Raw genomic sequence first — 19,782 nt, forward strand, 5'->3', positions numbered from 1 at the left:
ATGGTCTTTACATTTTGGCATGTTTTTGCAGTGGCTGGTACCAGTTGTTTCTTTCCATGTTTAGTGCTTCCTTCAGGAGCTCTTGTATGGCAGGCCTGGTGGTGACAAAATCTCTCAGCATTTGCTTGTCTGTAAAAGATTTTATTTCTCTTTCACTTATGAAACTTAGTTTGGCTGGATATGAAATTCTGGGTTGAAAATTCTTTTCTTTAAGAATGTTGAATATTGGCCCCCACTCTCTTCTGGCTTGTAGAGTTTCTGCTGAGAGGTGTGCTGTTAGTCTGATGGGCTTCCCTTTGTGGGTAACCCGACCTTTCTCTCTGGCTGCCCTTAATATTTTTACCTTCATTTCAACTTTGGTGAATCTGACAATTGTGTGTCTTGGAGTTGCTCTTCTCGAGGGTATCTTTGTGGCGTTCTCTGTATTTCCTGAATTTGAATGTTGGCCTGCCTTGCTAGGTTGGGGAAGTTCTCCTGGACAGTATCCTGCAGAGTGTTTTCTAACTTGGTTCCATTGTCCCGTCACTTTAAGGTACACCAATCAGACGTAGATTTGGTCTTTTCACATAGTCCCATATTTCTTGGAGGCTTTATTCATTTCTTTTTACTCTTTTTTCTCTACATTTCTCTTCTCGCTTCATTTCATTCATTTGATCTTCAATCACTGATACCCTTTCTTCCAGTTGATCAAATAGGTTACTGAAGCTTGTGCATTTGTCATGTAGTTCTCCTGCCATGGCTACTCGAGGGTCAGGGACCCACTTGAGCAGGCAGTCTGTCCGTTCTCAGATCTCAAACTCCATGCTGGGAGAACCACTACTCTCTTCAAAACTGTCAGACAGAGACATTTAAATCTGCAGAGGTTTCTGCTGCCTTTTGTTTGGCTATGCCCTGTCCCCAGAAGTGGAGTCTACAGAGGCAGGCAGGCCTCCTTGAGCTGTGGTGGGCTCCACCCAGGTCGAGCTTCCCCCGCCCCGCTCTTTGTTTACCTACTCAAGCCTCAGCAACGGCAGGCACCCCTCCCTCAGCCTCCCTGCCGCCTTGCAGTTAGATCTCAGACAGCTGTGCTAGCTATGAGGGAGGCTCTGTGGGCGTGGGACCCTCGAGCGGGATATAATCTGCTGGTGTGCTGTTCACTAAGACTCTTGGAAAGGCACAGCATTAGGGTGGGAGTGACCTGATTTTCCAGGTGCTGTGGGGGTCCCTTGGCTAGGAAAGGGAATTCCCTTACCCCTTGTGCTTCCCTGGTGAGGCGATGCCTTGCCCCACTTCGGCTCTTGCTCAGTGGGCTGCACCCACTGCCCGACATGCCCCAGTGTGATGAACCCAGTACCTCAGTTGGAAATGCAGAAATCACCTGTCTTCTGTGTTGCTCACGCTGGGAGCTGTAGCCTGGAGCTGTTCCTATTTGGCCATCTTGGAACCGCCTCCAGCAAACCATTGATATCAAGCACTGGATGATAGCAGTTTGGTCTGGTTAATATTCTCATCAAGAAATCAGGTTGGTAATTAACAACTATATGAGACTTTCAAAATACTTTCATTTTACAACTGCCTATTGTAACCCTCTAGTGTACCCTGATGTGCATACCTGTTCTTTTGTGGTTTTAAAACTTCACTGAAAAGTCAAACACTTTATTCAAGTGAATTTTACAGATCTGGATTAAGAAGTAGATCAACTGAGCTGCTTCTTAGGCAGAAGCTAAAGGATGCTGGAATAAATCAGAAATATGGCACTTTTAAAACTCAGGTTTCCACCTGCTATTATTTTCAAAAGCATCAAAATGTGTATCATTTTTGGTCCTAATGAAGTAGAGCCCCTCATGTGAAAATGAAAACAAAAGCAAAACACTCTTTGATGGTGGTGGCCAATTTGGTCTGAATGTTTTGATGACTCCAGCATGCCTGCAGTTCATTTGGCCCCAACAAGTCCTGGCAAGACAGCTGACAGAGGCCTGAAGTTGGCAGTTGCAGTCAGCTGAAATTCTGAAACCCAGCAACATATCACTTAGTCCCACTTATTGAGAAAAAATGATTTACTCTCTCATATGCACTGTAATCCCTTAATGCCTCCCAAAATATATCTGGTTTGGAAAATCTCACACATCCTAAATAATAACACATATTTCAGAAAAGAGAATGTTTTGTTAACAAGAAAGGCAAAACAAAACACAGTAAAATCACCCTGAAAAAGCCATGTAAGCTGCTTCTATTCCCAGTGACTCTGAGGGACTTGGTATAACGCAACAGTGCTTTGTAGCTAGGAATAATGGAAAATCAGTGAAATGAAAGACAATTGCAAATAAGTCAAAATATTATGTTAATGATAAGTGTATATAATTGTCTCTTGTTGTGAACATAAAGAAGGAGGTATACAGTTTTTTTCAAGTGAAGTTAGTTGGTTTCTCCCTACTCTTATTGAAAATGTGTTGAATCTATATTTGAAGAATTGGCACAAACCATTAGCCAACCCAGAGAACCCATGTGCCTCAGTGAGCCTGATTAGGTGGCATCCCAATATACATCAAATAAGAGTAAGGCCTCTCTGGCTGAAGTGGAAGGCTGGAAACCCACAGCTTCGCCCCTTGCCGGCTGCCTTTGAGTATCTTCTGTGAAGCAACTTGCAAACCATGGCTCTACTGGATCATTGTCTGATGACTCCTAATCTTTATTTCTTTCTGTGTCTTCACCAGTCTACCCTCACTCCATTTTTGTCTTTTCCACCACCCCTAAGCTGGAGTTTCCCAAAGCCAGTGCTCAGAGCAGCGCTGGTGCCTGATGAAGTTCACACTACTATCTGAAGAGTGGTGGAAGAAAGGCACGATTTAGTGAGTTTTTGCAAAGCCAAATTGTTCTATTTAAGACTTTTTTCGTTATGAGATAATGTCTGCTCTATTTTTTGGTTGTTAAAATGTTCTTTTTTAATGAAATGAGAATAGCAGATTTTTAAAAATTCATTTTTTTGGGCAAAATAGAAAATTACTAGCCCTATGTTAGTCCCCAGATTTTTTTTTTTTTTTTAATTAAAATCATACTTTTTGGGTTAAATTCTAAAACCTAGGCACCATTATGTTAAGGTACATTTAAAAAAATTTAGTGGATACATAATATTTTACATATTTATGGGGTGATATTTTGTTACATGCATAGAATGTGCAATGATAAGTCCGGGTATTTGGTGTATCCATCACATTGAGTATTTATCATTTCTTTCTTTCTTTCTTTCTTTTTTGAGATGGAGGCTGGAGTGCAGTGGCACCATCTCAGCTCACTGCAACCTCTACCTCCTGGGTTCAAGTGATTCTTGTGCCTCAGCCTCCCAAGTAGCTGGGATTACAGGTGTGTGCCACCATACTCAGCTAATTTTTGTATTTTTAGTAGAGATGGGGTTTCGCCTGTTGGCCAGGCTGGTCTTAAACTCCTCGCTTCTAGTGATCTGACCAGCTTGTCCTCCCAAAGTGCTGGGACTATAGGTATGAACCACTGTTCCTGACTAGTATTTATCATTCCTATGTGTTGGTAATATTTCAAGTTCTCTCTTCCAGCTATTTTGAAAAATACACCTTGTTGCTAACTATAGTCACCCCACTTTGCTATCAAATATTAGAACTTGTAACTTCTATAGAACTGTAAGTTTGTACCAATTAACTAAACTCTCTTTATCCCTCCCCACCCCTACATAACCATCTCAGTCTCTGGTATCTATTATTCTACTCTCTACTTCCATGAGATCAACTTTTTTAGCTCCCAGGTATGAGTGAGAACGTATGATATTTGTCTTTCTGTGCCTGGCTTATTTCATTTAACATAATGACCTCCAGTTCCATCATGTTGCTGCAAATGACATGATTTCATTCTTTTTACAGCTGAATGGAACTCCATGTGTATATACCACATTTTCTTTCTTTATTTTAAAAATGAAAGCAAATTTGTTAAGAAAGTAAAGAAATAAAAGAATGGCTACCCCATACGCAGAGCTGTAGCATGGGCTGCTCGACTGAGTATACTTGTAGTTATTTCTTGATTATATGCTAAACGAGGGGTGGATTATTCAAGATTTTTTAAGGAAAGGGGTGGAAATTTCCTGGAACAGAGGGTTCCTCCTTTTTTTTTTTTTTTTTTTTTTAAGACTATATAGGGTAACTTCTGGACGTTGCTATTGCATTTGTAAACTGTCATGGTGCTGGAGGGAGTGTCTTTTAGCATGCTAATGCATTCATAATAAGCATATAATGGCTGGGTGTGGTGGCTCACACCTGTAATTCCAGCGCATTGGGAACCCCAGGCAGGTAGATTGCTTGAGGCCAGGAGTTGAATACCAGCCTGGCCAACATGGAGAAACCCTGTCTCTATTAAAAATACAAAGAATTAGCCAAGCATGTGGTGTGCACCTGGATTCCCAACTACTTGACTGAGGCACGAGAATTGCTTGAACCCAGGAGGTGGAGGCTGCAGTGAGCTCAGATCATGCCACTGCACTCCAGCCTGGACAACACAGTGAGACTCTGTCTGAAAAAAAAAAAAAAAAAAAGCATACAATGAGCAGTGAGAATGGCTAGAGGTCACTTTCATTGCCATCTTGGTTTTGGTGGGTTTTAGCTAGCTTCTTTACCACATCCTATTTTATCAGTAGGGGCTTTGTAAGCTGTATCCTGTGATACTAGTCCTGTCCACCTCTTATCTCATCTGTGACTAAGAATGCCTAACCTCGTAGGAATGCAGTTGAGCAGATCTTACCCTTTTTTTACCCAGCCCCTATTCAAGATGGAGTCACTCTTGTTCAACTGCCTCCAACATATTCCCACCTCCACCTTTTACAAGGGAACCCTCAATCCTAAGGGTTGTAGAGGGATAAAGATTCATCTTCTGTAACTTCTTCAGGCTAAATAGGGGCAATGCTATTCCTGCCTAACTATTAGGGTATTTGTATGTAGGACAGAGAAGAACTCAGTCAGAAAGTGTCAATATGCTGAGGGTCATTCATAACTCTGAGTTCCAACAAAAGGTTATATCTGGAAGATTAATAAGTGTACAATTTAAGAAAATGTTGAGTAAGCTTATCCTACATTCCTACAAAGGGTACAACAGCAATATATGTCACAACAGCAAAGCAAAGTAAGTAAAATTATCCCAAGTAAACTAAATAGCTTTCCATGAACTGGGCAATTGTTGGAACCAAGCTGATATGGAGTTGCTAGTTGTTTCCAATATGTGCCAGAATTAGAATACTGAACTAGATATTTACATTACCCATCCCTTTTGTTTCTTCTGAGCTGCAGCCAGAGATCACTGGTTGATTCACAGGAATAATCAGGGTTAGTCTAAATTGCAGAAAAAAATTTAAAAATAACGGATGAGGCTAGAACCTAATAACAAGTGTACCATGGTTTTTGAAACATAATCTTTTTCTCCCCAGTTCTCATTTTGATTAAAAACAAATCATGATAGGACTGAACTGTTTGCAAAATAAGCTTTAGTTTATACTTGGCCTGATTATTTGTATAAAGTATAGGAAGAATAATTCACATAGACTTTTTAAGTTGACCTTGATGGAACTCTGTTCCATAAGGAATCTCAGATAAGACTTTTTTTTTTTTTTAAAGCCTTGAGCCCAGCCATGGCTTTGTGCCATTAAATACCTATATGAGTTGGATACATTCCTCTCTCTTGAGGTCTCAAGACAACTTGGGGCTACTAGGCCTGTCAGGAAGTGACATTCTTTACTTACCACAGGTCAGGAAATCTGTACAGGGACTGTATAGACAAAGAATGAGACCAGTTTTCCCAAGGGGCTTTTATTGACTTTATAAGTAAACTTTAATTCTTTAAAGAAATCTGTCTGTACCTGAAAGCATGCCATTCCAATAAAAGCCTTAATAAAATAACCAGGGTTTCCAATCATGTCCTGTTACAAAAGAAAACAGATCCTTTTTACACCTATGCAAATAATGATATTGCTATAAATTAAGAATACTTACAAATAAGCCAGGCATGGTGGCTCATGCCTGTAATCCCAGCACTTTGGGAGGATGAGGCAGGCAGATCACTTGAGATCAGGAGTTCGAGACCAGCCTGGCTAACATGGTGAAACCCTGTCTCTTCTAAAAATGCAAAAATTAGCCTGGTGTGGTGGCAGGCACCTGCAATTCCAGCTACTCAGGAGGCTGAGGCAGGAGAATGGCTTGAACCTGGGAGGTGGAGATTGAGTGAGCCAAGATCATGCCACTGCACTCCAGCCTGGGTGACAGAGCAAGACTCTGTCTCAAGAAAAAAAAAAAAAATAAAAGAATACTTTACAAATAGTTTCCAGATTATGGAGAAATCAGGTAGAGAGAAACAAATACACTTCAAATTTTGTTTGTAGAAGTATACTTTACTCAATTGTTAAAAACTATAAATAGCTCAAAAGAAAAGTTTTCTTGACTCTGAAAAACAAAACAAAGGATCAGTAACATTTTAAGCAAAAAATCACAAAGGGGATTATTTCAGTCTTCTATTAGTTAAGTTCATGCAGTTAACCTCTGTTCTGCTTGGTATTCATGAACATTTCAGCTTTCCATGAGAGTCCTGAAAGATTTTTCTGTATTCTAATGTCACAATCTACTAAGTTATCAGAAACCTGCATTCAAGAGCACCTGTCAGAGTCCTATAGCTGATTATAAAACTGCCCTTTAAAGAGGATCAAAACAAGACAACAATTGTCTGTAGATGACAAAGTCTTAGGGCAGCCACTATTAAAGCCACAATTGACTAGAAATTTTGGTAACTTCTTTGGCATACAACAACTTTACATAACGATTATAATTGTAAATAATGTACACTAAGTCAGAATTATAGGAGTTTCCCATAATTTTGGATATTATTTATTTGGTCAGAAAAAGACATAATTTACAATATGATTTTGGAAAGTTTGTCAAATATCAAAGGTTTAGAAGACTTGGCACTATAAAATAGAATTTCAGGTCACCATAAGTCATTCATTTAGCCAAAATGATAACTCAACAATTTAAAAAAGGCAATAACTTTTACTTATTATTAGAGAAAAGACTTAGATTTCCAAACATCTGTCTCTTTTCTTTCCTTTCTTTTTCCTATAGTTTATTTAAAAGGCAAACAAATTTATTATTACTTTTAATATTACATGAAAATTTTGTTCAAGAGAGAAAGGGGTGATGTTTCCATACCTTCCAGGTAGCCAAGAGCATGTATCTCTGATCAAAAAGTGCAAAGAGCTGAGTATCCCCCCATAACTGCTATTAATATCAGCCATCCTCAAAAGTATATTTCCTACCTACTTATTACACACCAAAGCTCTCTCATAATATGAAGTAATTTCTGATACGCTCCAAAGCTGAAAACATCAGATAATGCAATGCAAAGCAGAACAGAGCCTTAGATTTTGAGAGAGATCTATCCACTTTCAATTCCTGGGGTTTCATGAGGAAAATGGTGTTTTTTTCCCCCTGGCAGGGTCTGTGGTGCCTCTTCTGTTTTTCCCAAGGAGTTCCAGGCTGTTAGAAATTATCTTAGGATAATTTCTCTCACTTGTGCATCAACAGTGGCAAGAAGACAAAATAGAGAAAAACAATTAAGTCAGCTGAGAAGAGAAAATTTTTTTTTATACAGAAAAATAAGATCCAGTAAGAGAAAAAACCATAATGGCCTTTAAAATATATGTATAGCATGGATATTGCTTTTAATTTAGCTGACTTTTAACCAAATGTCTTATTACCAAAGTCTATCCAGAATAAACAGCAAGTATTTCTGGTTTTTGAACTTTACCAAAGGTAACCTCCCAGGTGCTCAGAGAAAGGAAAACCCAAGATGGGAAGTCAGAAGTTGTACATGGAGGGCAAGAGAATCAGCAAATGGCAAAGGTCACACAAATATCAACCAGAAAGTACTCATTCCCTAGTCTGAAAATGGAACCTGGGATGCCATTGTGAAAAGACAAAGCCTTAGCTCCTAAGCTACAGCACTGGGCCGTTTCAACTGCCCTTCCCAAAGGGACCTAGAGGCAGCCAATTTTGAGCCTGCAAAGGCTTTTAACTGCTCAAGAGAATTTTTAGAGCTATGACATGAGTTCCAAAATTCCTGTCTCTGAATTTTGGCAGAGACCAAGAGCAAATACTGCCATGTGGTTACAAGGACAAGTTCCCAAGGACATAAAACAAGATGAGAGGGAAATATCATCTAGTTTTTGTTTGTTTGTTTCAGGGAAGCAAAAGTTGGTAACTGACTAGTTTGCTGGGCTGGCTTGGACAGGGGACTTATGGGGTCCTAGGCCTGTGTTCTATCCTAAGGTACCCCTCCTTATGACACAATGATACAGAAAGACAAATTCATTGCGTAAAGTCCATCGGATTTGTTACAGCCTAACACTAGCCTCACAGATTATTTTTTCCCATTATTCAAAACCTTGCAGAGGAGATGAACAGTGATTTATTTACCATTCACCCAACCAGTTTGCACCGAGAGAGAGGCCAGAAGCCTGACTGGTAAGAAATTCTTACTCTTTTGCTGGCATGCTAGATTTCTGGGTTCCCTTTTCCTCAGCACCTGTAGTGACCCTTTTTGCCACATTATAACCCTGGGTGCCAAGCCACAACACAAAGGAAAGCCATCTTTTTCTGTTTCATAGAACCATAGGCAAAAGCCTATCAAGTTTACAAGATGCCATCCGAGGTGTTGCATGGGTTAACCAAATTCACATTTTCCATTCTGGCCAGAGCAAAATACATTTGACAAAACACAGACACTAGCCACCCTGTTTAGTGCCCAATATTGAACTGGTGAGGCTCAAACTTGCCCCTGGTTGGGCCCTGCTATCTTTAATCCATTCAAAGTGGGGTGGAATGACCTCTAACCAGGAGTTTCAAAATGTAGCCTCTGGGCAAGATGGAAGAGCAGATGGTCTCCTTGAGTAACAGACAAGATAGGAAAAGGAAAGGAGAGAAAGACAGAGAAAAGCATTGCCTGCAGTGCAGTGAGGAAGGTGAGGAGCTCAGGGAGGCCAGAGAAAGACCCACTGTTGCCCATTGCAATGACAGTGAATCAAAAGTTCAGGCAGCTGCTTGTCAGTCACAAAGGTATCTTTTCCAGCAGTCCCATAAGCTCTCAAGTTTCTTCCTTAGGGGAGAGAAAAGCTCTTCATGTCCTGTGATCCTAATTCTGTCACCCATAGCCATCAGCAAAGAGTGTAAGGCAGATTAATCCAAAGATAATAGTGGTTAACATCCCATAATGTCAAATCTATTTTTAACTGAGAGATTTTACTGAGCGGGGCCTTTAACCCCCTAAATATTAGGAAGGACTCTAACCTTCCTAAGCTGGGACTTGAAACCGAGTTTGGTCAAGTGTCCTTGCTTTTTATTAAAAGGGACCTTTAGCCCTCTTTGTCTTAGGAGGGATTCTAACCCTCCTAAATTGGGTCTCTAACCCAATCCCAATATTTACCCTGGTGAAATGTACCCGCCCTCTTACCCAAAGTCAGCCAATTCTTGCTGCAGTCCATTTCCTTTGAGTTGGGGGTCTTCTCACTATAGTCCCTTCATGGTTTTCCAGGAAGATGTTATGGGAAAGGGGTCCCAATCCAGACTGCAAGAGAGGGTTCTTGGACATCATGCAAGAAAGAATTCTGGGTGAGTTCACAGAGTAAAATGAAAGCAAGTTTATTAAGAAAGTAAATTAATAAAAGAATGGCTACCCCATAGGCAGAGCAGCCTATACCACATTTTCTTTATCCATTCATCCTCTTAGATTGATTCCATATCTTTGCTATTGAGAACAGTGCTGAAATAAACATACAGGCACAGGTATACACTTGATAAGATGATTTCTTTTCCTTTGGATAAATACCCAATAGTGGGATTGCTAGATCATATGGTAGTTCTATTTTCAGTTTTTTGAGAAATCTTCATATTATTTTCCATAGTGGTGGGACTAATTTACATTCCCACCAACGATCTACAAATGTTCCCTTTTCTCTACAGCCTCACCAGCATCTGTTATTCTATGTCTTTTTAGTAACAGCCATTCTGACTGATGTGAGATGGCATCTCATTGTGATTTCAATTTGCATTTCTCTGATTATTAGTGATGTTGAGCATTTTTTGTATACCTATTGGCCAGTTGTATATCTTCTTTTGCAAAATGTGTATTCATGTTCTTTGCCCACTTTTTAATGGGATTATTATTATTATTTTACTGTTGAGTTTCTTGAGCTCCTTGTGTATCCTGGATATTAATCCCCTGTCAGATGAATAGTTTGCAAATATTTTCTCCCGTTCAACAGGTTGTCCCTTTACTCTGTTGATTGTTTCTTTTGCTGCACAGAAGTTTTTTAATTTAATATAGCCCCATTTGTCTATTTTGTTTCTGTTGCTGTGCTTTTGATGTTTTAGCCATAAAATCTTTGCCTTGACCAAAGTCCTGAAGTGTTTCCTCTGGTTTTCTTCAAGTAGTTTCGTAGTTTTGAGTCTTACATTTAAGTTTTTAATCTCTCTTGAGTTGATTTTAAATTTTTTTTAATTTTAAATTTTGGTAGAGACAGGGTCTTGCTATGCTGCCAGGCTAGACCCAAGCTCCTGGGTTCAAGCAATCCTCCTGCCTCAGGCTCCCAAGGTGCTGGGATTATAGGTGTGAGCCACTGTGCCTGGCCTTGAGATGATTTTTGGATAAGATGAGAGATAGAGGTCTAGTTTCATTTTTCTGCATGTGGATATTCAATTTTCCCAGAACCATTTATTGAAGATACTGTCCTTCTCCCAACGTATGTTCTTGGTGCCTTTGTTAAGAATCAGTTGGTTGTAAATACATGGATTTATATCTAGGTTCCCTATTTTGGTCCATTGTTCTGTGTGTCTGTTTTTATACCAATATCTTGCTGTTTTGGTTTCTATATCCTTGTGATATATTTTGAAGTCAGGTAGTGTAATGCCTCTAACTATGTTCTTTTTGCTCAGGATTGCTTTGGTTATTTGGGCTCCATATAAATTTCTTTCGGTTCCACATAAATTTTAGGATTATGTTTTCTATTTCTGTGAAAAATGACTTTGGTATTTTCACAGAGATTGCATTGAATCTGTAGATTGCTTTGGGGAGCATGCTTATTTTAACAATATTAACTTTTAAAATTCATGAGCACCAGGTGTCTTTCTATTTGTATCCTCTTCAATTTATCTCACCGGTGTTTTGTGGTTTTCTTTGTAAAGTTCTTTCACCTCCTTGGTTAAATTTATTCCTAGGTATTCTTTTGGTAGCTATGTAAATGAGATTTTTGATTTCCTTCTCAGCAAGATCATTATTGGTGTATAGAAAGGCTACTAACTTTTATATATTGATATTGTATCCTGAAACTTTACTAAGTTTATTTATCAAATCTTAGAGTTTTTTGTTGGAGTCTCTAGGTTTTTCTAGATATCTGATCATGTCATCTGCAAAAGGGATAATTTGAGTTCCTCTTTTCAAATTTGAATGCCCTTAATTTATTTCTCTTGATGGACTGCACTGGCTAGGACTTCCAGTACTGTGGTGAATAGGAGTGGTGAAAGTGGGTGATATGGTTTGGCTGTGTCCCCACCTAAATCTCATCTTGAACTGTAGCTCCCATAATCCTCACGTGTGTTGTGGGCGGGATCTGGTGGGAGGTAATTGAACCATGGGGGTGAGTTTTCCCATGCTGTTCTTGTGATAGTGAGTAAGTTTCGTGAGATCTGATGGTTTTATAAAGGACAGTTCCCCTGCACACACTCTCTTGCCTGCTGCCATGTAAGATACACCTTTGCTCCTCCTTCACCTCCATCATGGTGGTGAGGCCTCCCCAGCTATGAGGAAGTGTGAGTCTATTAAACCTCTTTTTCTTTGTAAATTACCCAAGTCTGGGTAATTTAATATAGCCCCATATTAGTCTTCGTGAGAACAGACTAATACAGTGGGCATCCTTGTCTTGTTGCAGTTCCTAGAAGAAAGGCTTCCAGCTTTTCTCCATTCAGCATGATGGTAGTGGTGGATTTGTCATTTTTGGACTTTATTATGTTGAGGTATGTTCTTTCCATGCCTAGTTTGTTGAGAGTTTTTATCATGAAGAGATTTTAGATGTTATCAAATGCTTTTTCTGCATCGATTGACATGATCGTATTGTTTTTGTCCTTCTTCGATGCTCTACCCTTTCAGAGAATGTTCTCTAATAATTCACTACAGAAATGATCCTTGGAAGTACAGTCTTTTAAGGTACATTTTAAAGACCTTCTGTGTTTTATTGAAAAAAATAAAGGAAATATGCATTTTTAATTATAATGTTATACATATTCATTAAAAAGATTTAGAAAGTACAGATATGATAGAGTCTGTAACGTACAGTCTGATTAAGTATGAATGTATAAGTAATCACACCTTTTCCCATTCCCTTCGCTTTCGAAGGAAGACAGGATCTAGTGTTTTGCTGTGTTAATTTTTTTTTTTTTTTTTTTTTTTTGAGACGGAGTCTCGCTCTGTAGCCCAGGCTGGAGTGCAGTGGCCGGATCTCAGCTCACTGCAAGCTCCGCCTCCCGGGTTCACGCCATTCTCCGGCCTCAGCCTCCCAAGTAGCTGGGACTACAGGCGCTGCCACCTCGCCCGGCTATTTTTTGTATTTCTTAGTAGAGAGGGGGTTTCACCGTGTTAGCCAGGATGGTCTCGATCTCCTGACCTCGTGATCCGCCCATCTCGGCCTCCCAAAGTGCTGGGATTACAGGCTTGAGCCACCGCGCCCGGCCTGCTGTGTTAATTGAGAAAATGTGAGGTTGCAGAACTGTAAGGTCAGAAAGACTGAAATAATTTTTAGTCAAAAGAGCCAGTGCAATTGGAAGAACAGAACAGACAACCAAAGCAGAGAGCTGGGGGTGGAGGGAGGGAAAGAAGGACAAAATTTTGTATGTATCTGCCTAGCTGTGTTCTGTGAAACTGAGAAGAAATATATATATATATATATGAATTTAAAGATGTTTTCACAAGTGTCATGCCATTTAATAACTCTTCCCACTCTCTTCAAAAGAATTCCATAAAAATGTATGTTGCTTTTTAATGTTTTATTTTGGATTTTTGGATTCTTTTGAATGCAAAACTGTATTGTGACTAATCATGAAATATGCAGTTTTTTTTGGGTTACAAAAAAGAAAACATTAAAAATTCGTAATTCCATCTTTAGAATGTATTAGGGTTTAAAACATGGTAAAGATAGTATGTATGTATATGTTTATTTATTTTTTTGAGATAGGGTCTTGCTCTGTTACCCAGGCTGGAGTGCAGTGGTGCAATCTCGGCTGACTGCAAGCTCCACCTCCGGACTCAGGTGATTCTCCCACCTCAGCTTCCTGAGTAGCTGGGACTACAAGCATGTGCCACTGGACCTGGCTAATTTTTGTATTTTTTGTAGAGATGGGGTTTCACCATGTTGCCCAGGCTGGGCTCGAAATTGTGGGCTCAAGTGATCCATCTGCCTCCCTTCCAAAAGTGCTGGGATTACAAGCATGAGTCACTGTGCCAGGCCAAGATATATGTGTGTGCCTTTTCTTTTGTTTGGACCTCAGGTGAGATTCTTATCATTTCTGGAATCCCATGCCTGCATATGTTTCCTAGATGTTCTTTCAGGTAATTAATCCTTCCTCCCATTTATTCCTCCTCTTCTCCCTGCACCCAACAGAAATAAGTTGAAAATTCTTGCAGCTTTTTGATAAGAGAGAATGGACATAAAAAGCATCTAATGACTAAAAATGCTCATATAAATGTTGTAGAATCACTTCAATTTTTAATGGAAGTATCTCTGTTAAAAAAGGCCTAGAGAAGCCATCAAATATCAGAGTCCCTTGGTCTTGCAGTCCTTAGTTTCTTACTCTTTTTGTTTTGGTGATCACTGTACCTCCTTCTTTACCCTTTCTCTTTTGTCCATTTCTGGACAGTTGCTCTTGACTTCCAGGAATTTCTTGGCACTTCTGAAAACCTAGTTTCCCTCGTCCCCTTCTTATCCCCATGGTGTCTGATATTACCTTTAATATCATCTTCTGTTATCTCTGTTGCATGTTGGTTCCACGAACATGTGCTGAATAGCTCCTTTTTGTCAGGCATGTCTCTTGGAACTGAAGATGGATACAAAGATAATTGAGATCATGGTCCCTGCCCTTGAAGGTGGGAGAGAGGAAAACCCCACATTAATTCACTATACAGAATCCGACTGAGATATCAACAACCCACACCATTTTACAGACATGACGGCAGGTGGGGGAGCTGGGGAGGACACCTTGGTCTGCATGACTCTAAAGATCTGCCTGTTCCCCTTTCACAGTGCTGCACTCCCTCAGCTATGGCTGGAAGGCTGAGAAGCAAATCCACCACAGTTAGGGAAAAGGAACGACCACATTGTGAGCATCTGCTATGTGCCTGTCACTCTGGATATATTGTTTAAAGGATACAAAGTAGTTATTGAATTAGTGTCTGCACTTTTTACATGGAGGGAGGGTTGAAATGTTTTAATTAGGTGACTCAGATGCATATTTAGAGGCTGTGAGTGAGAATGCAGAGGACAGGAAGCATTTATAGGGTGGCGGTTTAGGGTTAGAAAGTTCGTATTTCAAGATACAGCAGGAGGCAAAACGGACAAGACCAAGGAAGAGTGGAAGTGGAAATACTATGTCTCAGAGAGAAAGGGGTATAGTATTTTCCCTGAGATAGGATTGAAGAAGGGGCAATGGGTAATGAGGTACCTTCAAAGATAGAGAGAAGAGCATTTGGAGAATTTATCCCCAGCAGGTTTTTTTTTTTTTTTTTTTTTTTTTTTAAATCAAAGCCAGTGGATCAAATGATGACAGTTACATTAGATCATTTCAAGGTTTTGGTGCCATAAAACACAAGAGACAAACTGTTTCTATTAGTAGTAGAAATGGGAAGCAGTAAAACAGACACATACTAAATAGGTGGGATGCCAGCAGTTCAGTATTACCTTTATAATAGTTACGTAAAACAAGCCAGGAAGGAGAGTTAGTGAATATGGGCTCTGGGCCATTATAGATTTCATTTAGAGTAGAAGAATTTCAGTTAGTAGCCTTCCTGAAAAGAGATGATAAAGAGGCCAGGATTATGCCCAGGGTCTAAATACCGGCTGAGTATGAGGAAATCGACTCTCCTCCAACTCTGGGGTAGAAGAAAGATGATTGGATCAGAGGGAGAGAGATGATTAAGTCATTAGTTAGACAAAGCAAGAGCTGACGACAATGATAAAGCACTAATGCATCCAAGGAGATTTTTTCCCCACTCTAGCGGCAATTTTTTATACTTTAAAAAAAGAAGGTGAAGTCGACTGATTTGTCTGGCTGACTATAGAAAGCATTTAAAAATCTTTTAATGACACTCAATTATGTTGAACGGTACGTTTCTCCTCTTTAACTTCTCTTTGCCTTAAGTGTATCTACCCACTTGTCCCAATTTCCCTGATTAGGCACCTGGTGGCAACCAATGATGTGAGTTACAGGAATGAAAAGGCATAAAAACCTACTTTAGGATTTACTGAAGTTCCAGGAGGCTGGGCATGGAGGCTCCCACCTGTAATCCCAGCACTCTAGGAGGCCGAGGTGGGAGGATTGCTTGAGCTCAGGAGTTTGAAACCAGCCTGGGCAACATAGTGAGACTCTTGTCTCTATAAGAAATAAAAAAATTAGCCGGTCTGGTGGTGCACTCGTGTAGTCCCAGCTATATGGGAGGATAACTTGAGCCCAGGAGTTCAAGGCTGCAGTGAGCTATGATTCAGCCACTGCACTCCAGCCTGGGCAACAGAGTGAGACTCTGTCTCTAGAAAAAAAGGTTCCAAGAATGTCATGTGGAATTTTATCACTTCTATTCTCTGGACATTTCACTGGTACTGATTTCTCTTATAAATTGGATGGGTGTTTTCCTTGAGCAGAGTCTGGACTAAATTGGGAAGTGGTACCTGAGTGCCTTCTTCACTTATTTTCTGTGACTCATTTCCTACTCTTCATGTCTCTCTCCAATCTGGATGTTTCATATTCTCATAAATGCTTGTGCTGAGTGCCTGTCAACTTAGAAGTTACCTCTGCTAAGGTGGAGATAATAGCTAGCCCTCTCAGAGCTTCTGGGATTCTTACAAGGGCCATTCAGAGACCTCACTTTGATTGAACTCGAATGAAACAACATTTTTTTTTTTTTTTGGAGCCAGGGTCTCACTTTGTCAGCTAGGCTGGAGTACAGTGGCGCAAACATACCTCACTATGATCTCAAACTCCCTGGCTCTAACGATCCTCCTGCCTTATCCTCCTGAGTGGCTGGAACTACAGGCATGCATCACCATGTCCAGCTAATTCTTTTATTTTTATTTTTATAGAGACAGGTTCTTGCTATGTTGGCCCTGGTCTCAAACTCCTGGCTTCAAGTGTTCCTCCTGCCTCAGCCTCCCCAAGTGCTGGGCTTATAGGCACAATCCACTGTGCCTGGCCTGAAACAAATCTTTAATGGTAAAATTTTAGGTATCATAATAGATTGCTGGAAGAGGGTTCTGGATTAAGGAAACTTTAGGAGCCCTTTGAATTCTACCCTGTAAGAAGCTTCACACACTTAGAATTTCTGAGCTTACCAGACCCTGATGTCCTAGTTGCTCAGAGTTTAGAGTAACATGAAGCTGACACTCGGACACTGTTCTCTTCCTCTGTTAATTATCTATGACCAACCAACCACATTCTGCAGGATTTAAAAGTATTCTAATAGCCAAATTAGCTAGTAATCCTTAATGCTTTTAAGCACCAGAAAGTGAAAAATATCAAAGAACTATTGCTGCATTTGAGGAACTAGAATGAAGTTTGGTTTGGCTTGAGGAGAATTAATGACAGCCAGGAGTATGTGCTGGTTTCCATTTGGTTCCCATTCACAGGCAAACGGAAAGTACATACAGCCTGGGGTAGGTCAGGCCAGCAGATATTTAAGTTGGTCAATAGTGTCTGGGCCTGCGAATATGGGGTGATTTTGAAGAATTAAGTTCTGCAAAAGATTCAAGAGTATGAAGCTGCCTTCATCTTAGTCAAATGCAGGCAATCAATCTGTCCTTTGCATGTAATAAATTGGGACCTTAGAAGTGAAGATCAAATAATCCGAGATGGAAAATTGGTTGGAGAAGGTCCAGCCTGACCTACACGTAGACATTTCTCCTACCTTGTCTTGTCTCTTGCTACAAATCATTCTGCAAGGATTAGGTAACAGCAACTTCAATTCACACACCTTTGAAGGATGGTGACTTCAGCATTATCCACGGTGAAATTCACAGCCAACAATCAATATGTATTTTCAGGCAAAGAACCATTATTCATTTCTGTTATCGGACAATCTCAGGCAGAAATCATATCTTTTGTGACTTGAACGCACAGCATTTTCAACTGCTTTATTACTGTGGCTGAGAATAGGGCTTTGCTCTGACTGGCATTTAGCTGCTGAAGTTTTCTGGACTGGCATTTGCATTGGGTATCCAGGACAAGTGTGGGTTTTGAAGGGAAGGGAAAGAGGGGGAGAAGAAGGAAAGAAAAAGCCATCTGCAGGTAAAGGCCAGTTTTGTTAGGTTGAAGCAGCATAATTTGTTATCATTGACACTGAGTGCAATGTTGATTTAACTTTTGCACTGGGGCTATTGACTTTACATTGAAAAGCCAGACACCAGTCATTGTCTGACAATGACCAACACAATCAGAAATTCAGACCTAGCATGATGTAGAGGAGGAAAGTCTGCCAGAAGACAAAGGATCTTGTCCTGGTTCTTTGAAGAATTAGTTGTGCGAAGCTAGCCAAGTCGCTTTACCTCTTTGGGCATCAGTTTTTGCATCTGTAAGAAGATAAATACAGAATACTTGACTTATGTTCCCTTCCAGCTCTGAAAGGCTTTGACCCTATACGATTGGGGTTGTGTTTTACTCTTCATTAGCATTATACTTTCATAAAATGAGGGAGGTTGCTAAATAATATAAACACAAATATGCCTTAATCCACTTATTGAAGTGCCAACTGCTGGCTGATTTTTATTTTCAAAATCATCTATTAAGTTGGGAATATGATGAAGCCATTACTTAGAAGTTAACTAGTTTCCCACGCACTTTTCAGATCATGGTAATGATATTCACCAACATTTGTACAGTTCTTTAAAGTGTGCAGAAGATTGCAAATGCACTGTCTCTTTTGCTTCTTCCTTAACCTGTAATTCTCAGTCTTGTAGTGCAGCTGAGAAGGGAAATGAAAACATTGTTTACATTTTTTACATTGGTTTACATTTTTTTGTAAAAAAGTTTTGTTTTGTCCAAAGAATGGGTTTATTAATCCAGCAATGTTCATTGAGCCTCTATGAAGCGTCAAGACCTGTGCTATAGATGAGGAGATCAGGAGAGACATGGTCCTACTCTTGTGGAGTTCACAGTGCAGTAACAAGAACATAATTAAACACATGATTGGATAAATTAGAGAGTGGTGAGAATTTCGTGACTTCATGGAAACTGGGTTGTCCAGGAGTGGTGATAGAACAGGGATACTGGAACCTTCCCATGGCTGGAAGGAACACAGTGCCCACTCCTCCTCTGCAAATGGGTTTGGGGATGTAAGTTGGCCATCTCAGGTCAACTTCCGGGGGTTACATCAGCCCAGCACACGAGGCCCCACGGATTTTGGTTTGAGATGCCCTTCCAATGAAAAGCCCATTTTCCTGCTTTACAGAGTGAAAGCCCATTTTCCTGTTTCACAGAGTGAAACGAATACTCTTTATGGTGCTGTTGGGCTTCAAGTCTGTGCCAAGCAATTGGCTTTCCCAACACTTTCATAACCATGCAGCTCTGGATTTTTCAGGAGCCCATGCAAGACTAGTTTGTTATATAAAATGCATCTAAGAATTTTTCCTCACAGCACTGAATGGTAACTTGGTGGCACTAGCTTTACCCCACATTGTGCTAAAATCCATGGGTTCACTATATATATATATATATCTAGATGGAGTCTTACTCTGTCGCCCAGGCTGGAGCGCCATGGCGCAATCTCGGCTCACTGCAACCTCTGCCTCCAGGGTTCAAGCGATTCTCCTGCCTCAGCCTCCTGAGTAGCTTGGATTACAGGCGCATGCCACCACACCCGGTTTATTTTTGTATTTTTAGTAGAGACAGGGTTTTACCATGTTGGCCAGGATAGTCTTGAAGTCCTGACCTCAGGTGATCTGCCCACCTTGGCCTCCCAAAGTGCTTGGATTACAGGCATGAGTCACCGCGCCCGGCTGGGTTCACTCTTAAGAGATGAATTCGTCTTGTGGTTTATTATGGCCAAGTCTTCACAATAGGAGGCGGGGCACAGTGATCCTAGGGTGTGTGTGGATAGGCTGCCCAGTGTTGTCTTTACATTGAGGCTCATCTGCAATTCCCAGTGCCTGGCATACAGTCTAGCATACAGTATGCGTTGATTACATGCTTGCTCATCCAAAACACTACTCAAATATATTGCTTTTTACTGTTTTTTCTTTTGTCCATTTTTTTTGTTGTTAATTACCAAAGTAATTTATATTTAATTTTTAAAAATTTCAATAGATTTTGGGGGCACAGGTGGTGTCTGGCTACATGAATAAGTTCTTTAGTGGTGATTTCTGAGATTCTGATGCACCCATCACCCAAGCAATGTACACTGTACCCAATGTGTGGTCTTTTATCCCTCACCCCCTCCTACCCTTTCCCTGAGTTCCTACAGTCCATTGTGTCATTCTTACACCAAAGTAATTTATGTTTGAGG

General features: G+C 40.3%; 1 protein-coding gene and 1 pseudogene across 2 annotated transcripts in view; both read right to left on the reverse strand.

Annotated features, from left to right (window-relative positions):
- Window positions 1-19,782, reverse strand: part of SPINK2 (serine peptidase inhibitor Kazal type 2) — a 467,655-nt gene that overhangs the window by 310,320 nt on the left and 137,553 nt on the right. The window contains exon 1 of one of the 2 annotated variants that reach the window (XM_050791241.1): window positions 3,584-3,587. The exons of the other annotated variant lie outside the window; for it this stretch is intronic. The gene's annotated coding sequence lies outside the window, so the exon portion shown is untranslated. Of the gene's footprint in view, window positions 1-3,583; window positions 3,588-19,782 lie in introns of those variants that run through there. 2 annotated transcript variants of the gene reach the window in all.
- LOC126955921 (uncharacterized) lies at window positions 12,118-12,226 on the reverse strand (annotated as a pseudogene).

Source organism: Macaca thibetana, chromosome 5 (assembly GCF_024542745.1).
Source record: "Macaca thibetana thibetana isolate TM-01 chromosome 5, ASM2454274v1, whole genome shotgun sequence".
In the NCBI taxonomy this organism is placed as follows: domain Eukaryota; kingdom Metazoa; phylum Chordata; class Mammalia; order Primates; family Cercopithecidae; genus Macaca; species Macaca thibetana.